Raw genomic sequence first — 7955 nt, 5'->3', positions numbered from 1 at the left:
CTCCTAATTAATATTCCAAAACAATTTCATACTAAAACTTCGGGATGCAAATTTTGCAACTTATTCGATTTAGTCCCTACTTTCAATTTAAGCACTTTAGGCATAGAATTTCATCACGAAATTTTCACACAATCATGCAATCATATCATAAACCCCAAAATAATTATAAAACAATTATTTCTATCTCGGATTTGTGGTCACGAAACCACTATTCCGATTAGGCCCTAATTCGGGTTGTCACACTAGTTATTTATAAGGAAGTTATGTGTGTATTAATTATGGTAAATAAATTATATAGATTGATATTGTTTTGGCATGTATTTGGCTAAGTAAATGGTAGTGATTTGAGATTTGGAATAGATGAAATTATAATGGCATGAATTGTACATTTGGTTGATGATTTTACGTGACTAATTGTAGGATGAAATGGTACCATTTTGGTTGTTTAGGTGAGCATGTATAAGGGTGGCAAATTGGCCTTGCAAATGGCCTATTTTTGTCCACACGGGCAGAGACACAGGCGTGTGTCTCAGTCGTGTGTGACACATAGTCATATTACATGGCCGTGTGTCCTTTGGTGATGAAATTCAATTAAAATCAGTATGCTCCATATGGTCTCACACACGAGCGTGTGACTGGCCTGTGGTACAAGTCAGTATACTCCCTTATTAGCACACGGCCTAGCACACAGGCGTGTTGCATAAGTCAGTATACCCTACAAATTTGGCACGGCTTAGACACACAGGCGTGTGGTCGGCCGTGTGACCCAAGTCTGTTTGCCCTGTTTCCACACGGCCTGAGACACAGGCGTGTCTAAAGCCTTCTGAGGCGCACGACCTATTCACACGGGCGTGTGACCCCTATATGGTTGAAATTTTTCAAAGTTTCCAAAATTTTCATATGTTATCTGTTTAGTCCCTAACTAGTTTTAAATCATTTTTAAGGCCTCGTAGGCCCTTATAAGTGACAATGTGATTGTGTTGAATGATTTATGAGAATGAGTGTTTTATGTTTGATAAACGTATGCTATATGTTGTGAATTGATCGGTAATACCTTGTAACCCTACTCTGGCGACAGATACGGGTTAGGGGTGTTACATTTTTTTGGTATCAGAGCTACGGTTTAGTTGATTCTAGGACTAACGTAGCATTTGTGAGTCTAGCTATACATGCCATGTATATAAACTGAGATAACGTGATTACTCCTAACATTTTAAATTGTGTTTTCATATAGTAATGGATACCAATCGAGCTATAGCAGATGAGGTCGAGAGTAATGTGTCTGCTCCCCCGTAAGGGATAGCGACATCTGATTCTAGACCCGTGACGGGCAGTCAGAGAGGAGAGGCTAAAGAAGCCTTCTTCCAAATAATGAATGAATGGTTCACCCAGTACATTCGTATGAACTCGGCTGCTCAACAACCTCCACCTTTCCTAATCCCTAACTGTAACACCCCGAATTTGGGCCTAGAAGTATTGGGCCTTGAGTGGGGGTCCGTAAGGAGGTTGTATATAGGTATTTAATTGTGCAATGAAATGAAACAATTAAATGTTTACTATTAGTGGTTAATGGCTTTGAGAAGTGTTGGAGAAATCTTGGGTTCAAACTTGGGCTTTAGCAAAAATTTTGGTATTAAGTGAAAAAAAACCTAGATGCTTGGATGAGGGTTTTAAATTATTGTGTTAAATAAATGACACAAGGAAGCTTGTAGTCTAGTGGTTGTGGTGTCATTAAGGTTGTATGGGAGCCTGGATTCAAGCCTTGGCTCTTGCAATTTATTTTGTTTTTTAAAGGAACCCGAACTTTGGCCTTTAGACCTTATAATTAATTGGGGATAAAATATGACACAAAAAGCCTTGTGGCTTAGTGGCAAGTAGCGTGTGGAGCATTTAAGGGGAGGCATAGGTTCAATCCCATGGCAAGCAAGGAGCATTTATTTTGCTAACAGGGGCAAGAGTTGGTGTTGAATTTAAACTCTAATGTTGGAGGATCCCACATCGAAGCTAATATAAGAGTGGTTGTGAAGTCGGCTTTAAATAGAGGAACCATGAAGAGAGTAAATGTACCTTTCTTGGTGATCCTTTCATTGTATGGCATGCTCGTTTGGGTTGGGCGTCGGCTAAGAGTGCTCGGAGCGTGGATTAACTCCAGTCTCCTATCAGGTGTGTATTTATCACTACTCTTGTTGTTGGATGGCTACTTCGGGCCGCGATGGGCCGAAAAGGGCCATGTGGGCCCAATAGGCCCAATTGGATAAGTTATTTGATTGTGTAGTAAATATTGGGCTAGGCTAGGTGAATCTCATATTTGTGGCTAGATTTGGGCTAAAAGGGCCACACGAGCGTGTGGGCCCATTTGGGTCGAGAATAGGCTTTAGGCCCATTTGTATTGTTATCCATGTTTAGAATACTTTAGTTTACCAATTATTGAAATGCCTCGACTTGTAAAATTACCATTTTACCCTCGATTCTGAAATTACCATTTTACCCTCGGTTCTGAAATTCTGCTTTTACCCTCGATTTACGTAATTACTGCTTTTACCTCGGTTCTGTAATTACTATTTTACCTCGATTTACTGAAATTCTTGCTTTTCCCTCGGTTCATGTAATTACTATTTTACCCTCGATTTATAGAATTACCGCTTTACCCTCGGTTTACGTAATTACTGCTTTTACCTTCAATTTACGTAATTACCAAAATACCCTTGGTTTATAAAATCACCAAAATACCCCTAGTTTGTAAAATTACTAAAATACCCTTGGTTTACAAAATTACCAAAATACCCCGGTTTGTAAAATTACTAAAATACCCTTTGTTTATAAAATTACCAAATACCCTTATAGGGTAGAATTACCATTTTGCCCTTAGGGTGTTAATGACTATTTTGCCCTTGTGGGCAAGTGACCGACTTGGACAAGGTGATATAGACAACTTTGGAGGAGCAATGAGGCTTGGAGTATCGACTTGGATAAGCTTGAATCGTATTATTGGACCCCGTGAAGGTAAGCAACTTATGGTCAATAAGGGTTCTTTGGCCGAATAAGGTAGGGTGGATTTTGAGTTTGTTAAGCATAACTTGTATGCTAAAAATGGTGATGAATAATTGTAGGACATCGTAAGGGATCTCAGTAGCAGTTGTCGCGAAACAAGTGTGTACCGAACACCCTTTCTTAGTTCAATTCAAAAAGTCGAAATGTCAAATTCCGGCATTTCATGGTTATGTGAGTATGCGAATGCTCTCAAGGCATAGAGTAATTGTTAGAACTGGCACCGCAAGGTGGTAAGCACGTTCGCGTGACGTTTTGGCGTATTTCGGAAAAAGGGGCTCGATGGGCCAAAATTGGGCCCAATGGGCTTACAGACCAATATGGGTAAGAGATGGGCAAATTAGCCTGTTAGGTAGATGGTGGAATCAAACTGCATAAAACTGATAAAAATTACTGATTTAGCTTGTGTAGTAGCGTAGATTATGAAATTACCCCTAAAGAGCAAAATTACCGATATACCCTAAGGGTTTAAATTGGCTGAACTGCATGATTGATCAATGTTGTATTTTACATGATATGCTTTTATTAATATCTGTTGCATGGGGTTGGGGTATTAATGGAGGAAGTACTGAAAGTGGTTCATCCACGTCTCGGAGGCTTTGCCTCAATCGATCGAATTTGAGTGCTGCTTTCGCAACTGTGGTGTGTAGGGTGGGTGGGTTGAGATATTCCCCACAAGGTGTGTAGGGTGATGCAGGCGGTGTAGCGGTTGGTGGGTTGAGTAGTCTCCCAGATGGGCTTGCATTCATTATTACCGTTGTTATTCATGTTATTGAACCGGGCCTATGGGCCATCTTGTTATGTAAAAGGGCTAAGGCCTTGCTATCAGATTCGAAAAGGGCTTGACCTCTGCGTACTATTATCTGAATAGGGCTTAGGCCCAATGGGCTCGAGCTGAATTGGGCTTTGGATGGGCTTCAGATACACCGAGTTTCCAAACTCACCCCTTTCCTTAACCTTGCGGTGAGCCTTGATGTGGGGACTTGGGCGGAGAGGATTCAGTGGCCACTGTGATCATCTTTGGGCTTTTAAATAAGTGTTGGTTTTCATTTAATTTCCTTTAATTATTATTTATTTTTGGGTTGTAATAAGGCCAATTTTAACTTTCCTTTTATTTCTTTTTGGAATTATTTTAATTTTAATAACTTTAAAAATTGGTTAATAATTATTCAAATGGGCTAGACTTAGGACGTGTTTTCAAAATGATACTTGTTTTCAAAATATCTCAAAGACCACGATTAATCGATTTATCAAAGACGTCCACTTAAACAAATTTAAACTCGATATAACAAAGTGTGGCTATGGTTGTGGGCATGTCTAGGATTGGATCCAATTAAAGAGCTTGGTACTTAAGCAGCCTTCATGGCTCACCTCCTCTGTCTCAGATACCTACCTGGTGCCCAGCTTCTATACACTTTGTTAACTCAACAAAATATATGGTTTTAAAACACTAAAACGGAACGTGGGTTTTCAACTCCAATGTGGCACGTCAGATTCGGTCATAACGTCTAGGCTGGGTTTCGGGTGTTACACTAACCATACCTGTAGCTCCTCAATGAGCCAAGCTTTTAAGATTGAATAAACCTCCTATTGACAAGATCCGCAAACACGAAGTTGAAGAGTTCAGAGCTAGTGTTGATGATGACCCTGAGAGAGCAGAGTTTTGGCTTGAAAATATGATTCGAGTATTTGATGAACTTTCTTGCACGCCAACTGAATGTTTAAAGTGTGCTATATCCCTTTTGAGAGATATCGTGTATCAGTGGTAGAATACCTTGGGGTCTGTAGTACTGAGAGAACGAGTGACTTGGGAATTCTTTCAGACAGAGTTTCGAAAGAAATATATAAGTTAATGATTCATTGATCAAAAGCATAAAGAGTTTGGCCACATGACTGTAACCAAGTACGAGAGGGAATTTGTACGGTTGAGCAAGTACGCTTGTGAGTATGTGTCTACTGAAGAAATAATGTGCAAGCAGTTTGTTGATGGGCTGAACGAAGATATTAAACTTCTGGTTGAGATTTTAGATTTAAAAGAATTTGTTGTGTTAGTTGAACGGGCTTGCAAAGTTGAAAACTTTAGTCGAGAAAAGAAAAAAGCTAAATCAGAGGCTAGAGATACAGGGAAGAGATCGATGAGTAAACCTTATTAGTCCTCGTTAAAGAAATCCAGAAACTATTTTAACCGATAGACAGCTTTAGTGGGATATTCTAATAGAGATTATGGAAAGCAATATATCAACCCTAAAGCTCAAGCTACATTGGTGTTAGTGTTGGCAACGTGAAAGATGTTAAACCCAAATGTCAACAATATGGAATATGACATTTTGGAGATTGCTAGGTGAAAAATAATAATAAAGCTTGTTACAGCTATCGTTCAGGAGATTATTTTATCCGATATTGTCCTGAGTTAAAATGAAAAAGATAAATCTCAGTATGCAAGATCGAGCAATACGACAGCGAGATGGAGACCGCCAAGAAATACGGGGAATGTATCTAGTGGTAGAGGTGTGATGAGAGATTCTGCTGTGAGGTCTGAGGCACGAGCACCTGCCAGAGCTTATTCTACTTGTGCACGGGAGGAGGCATATCTTCAGATGTTATCACTGGTACTTTCACTCCCTATGATACTAATGTAATTCCTTTGATAGATCCAAGATCAACCCATTCGTATATATGTATGAATTTAGTATCTAATAAGACTTTTTCTATAGAGTCTACTGAATTTATAATTAAAGTATCGAACCCCTTAGGCAAATGTGTTTTGGTTGAAAAAGTCTGCAAGAATTTTCCGTTAATGAATCGGGATTTCTATTTTCCAGCTAATTTGATGTTGTTACCATTCGATGAATTTAATGTAATTTTGGGTATGGATTGGCTAATGATGCATGATGCTATAGTGAATTGTAGATGAAAGACAATTGAACTGAAATATCAGAATAATGAGACTTAGAATTGAATCTGATGATCCGAATAGTTTGCCAGTTGTGATTTCATCTATGTTAGCTCAGAGATTTGTGAGAAAGGGGTGTGAAGCTTATCTTGCTTATGTACTTGATATGAAAGTGACAGAAACAAAGATTGAATTAGTACCAATTATGTGCGAGTATCCAGATGTATTTCCTGAAGAGTTATCGGGTTTACCACCTATCAGAGAGGTTGAGTTTGGTATTCAATTAGTACCGGGAACAATGTCAATATCGATAGCTCCGTATAGAATGGCTCTGACAGAATTAAAAAATTGAAAGCTCAATTACAAGAGTTGGCAGATAGAAGTTTTGCTAGACCGAGTTTCCTTTACTTAGGGTGCACCGGTGTTGTTTGTAAAAAAGAAAGATGGCACAATGAGAATGTGTATAGGCTATTAGTAGCTTAACAAAGTGACGATCAAGAATAAATACCCTTTGCCATGAATAGATGATTTGTTTGATCAGTTAAAAGGGGCAATAGTGTTTTCGAAAATTGATTTGAGACCGAGTTATTACCAGTTGAGAGTTAAAGACTCAGATGTGCCAAAGACTGCATTTAGAATAAGGTACAGACACTAGAAATTTCATGTTATGCCTTTTGAACTAACAAATCCACCTGTTGTTTTTATGGACTTAATGAACCGGATTTTCATGCCGTACTTAGACCAATTCATAGTTGTGTTTATTGATGATATTTTAATTTACTCTCGTGATGAATCTGAGCATGCCGAGCATTTGAGAATCATGTTACAAATTTTAAGAGATAAACAATTGTTTGTAAAGTTAAGAAAATGTGAGTTTTGGCTACTAGAGGTTGGTTTTTTGGGACATATAGTTTCAACCGCGGGTATTCGAGTTGACCCGAGTAAAATTTCTGCAATTTTGGATTGGAAGCTTACGAGAAATGTATCTGAAGTCCGTAGTTTTTTAGGACTAGCTGGCTACTATAGACGATTTGTGAACGGCTTCTCGATGATTGCAACTCTAATGACATGATTGCTTCAAAAAGATGTTAAATTTGAGTGGTTAGAAAAGTGTCAGTAGAGCTTCGAACACTTGAGAACATTATTGACAGAGGCACCAGTGTTAGTTGAGCCTGATTTAGGTAAAGAATTCGTAACTTTAAGTGATACATTATTAAATAGCTTGGGTTGTGTTTTGATGCAGGAAGGCAAAGTTGTAGCTTACGCCTTGAGATAGTTGAAGTCGCACGAAAAGAATTATCTGACGCACGATCTAGAGTTAGCTGCGATAGTGTTTGCATTGAAAATTTAGCGTCATTACTTGTTTGGTGAGAAATTCCATATTTATACCGACCACAAAAGCTTGAAATATCTAATGACTTAGAAAGATTTGAATTTGTGACAATGGAGATGGTTAGAATTGCTAAAAGACTATGAATTAGTGATTGATTATCATCCGAGGAAAGCAAACGTAGTTGCAGATGCTTTGAGTCGAAAGTCCTTATTTGCTTAGCATGCTTTGAACACACAATTAGCTTTCTCTAATGACGATTCAATAGTAACTGAGTTGAAAGTGAGACCATTATTTCTACAGCAGATTTGTGAGGCTCAAAAATTTGATAATGAATTGCAAGCAAAACGAGCTCAATGTGAGTCAACTTATGATTCGGAGTTTCAAATTGGGCCTGATGACTGTTTGATTTTTCGTGATAGAATATATGTACCAAGAAATTCTGATCTCATTCGAAAGATTTTAAACGAAGTACACAGTAGTTGTTTATCAGTACATCCGGGAAGCACAAAAATGAATAACAATTTGAAATAGCATTATTGGTGGCATGACATGAAACTAAATACCTCAGAATTTGTTTCGAAATGTTTGATTTGTCAAGAAGTCAAAGCTGAGCATCAAGTGCCGTCAGGTTTATTACAGCCTATTATGATTCCTGAGTGGAAGTGGGATAGAGTAACAATG

The sequence above is a fragment of the Gossypium arboreum genome, chromosome 10 (assembly GCF_025698485.1).
Source record: "Gossypium arboreum isolate Shixiya-1 chromosome 10, ASM2569848v2, whole genome shotgun sequence".
NCBI classification, from domain to species: Eukaryota; Viridiplantae; Streptophyta; class Magnoliopsida; order Malvales; family Malvaceae; genus Gossypium; species Gossypium arboreum.
This window is presented reverse-complemented; position numbering follows the sequence as displayed.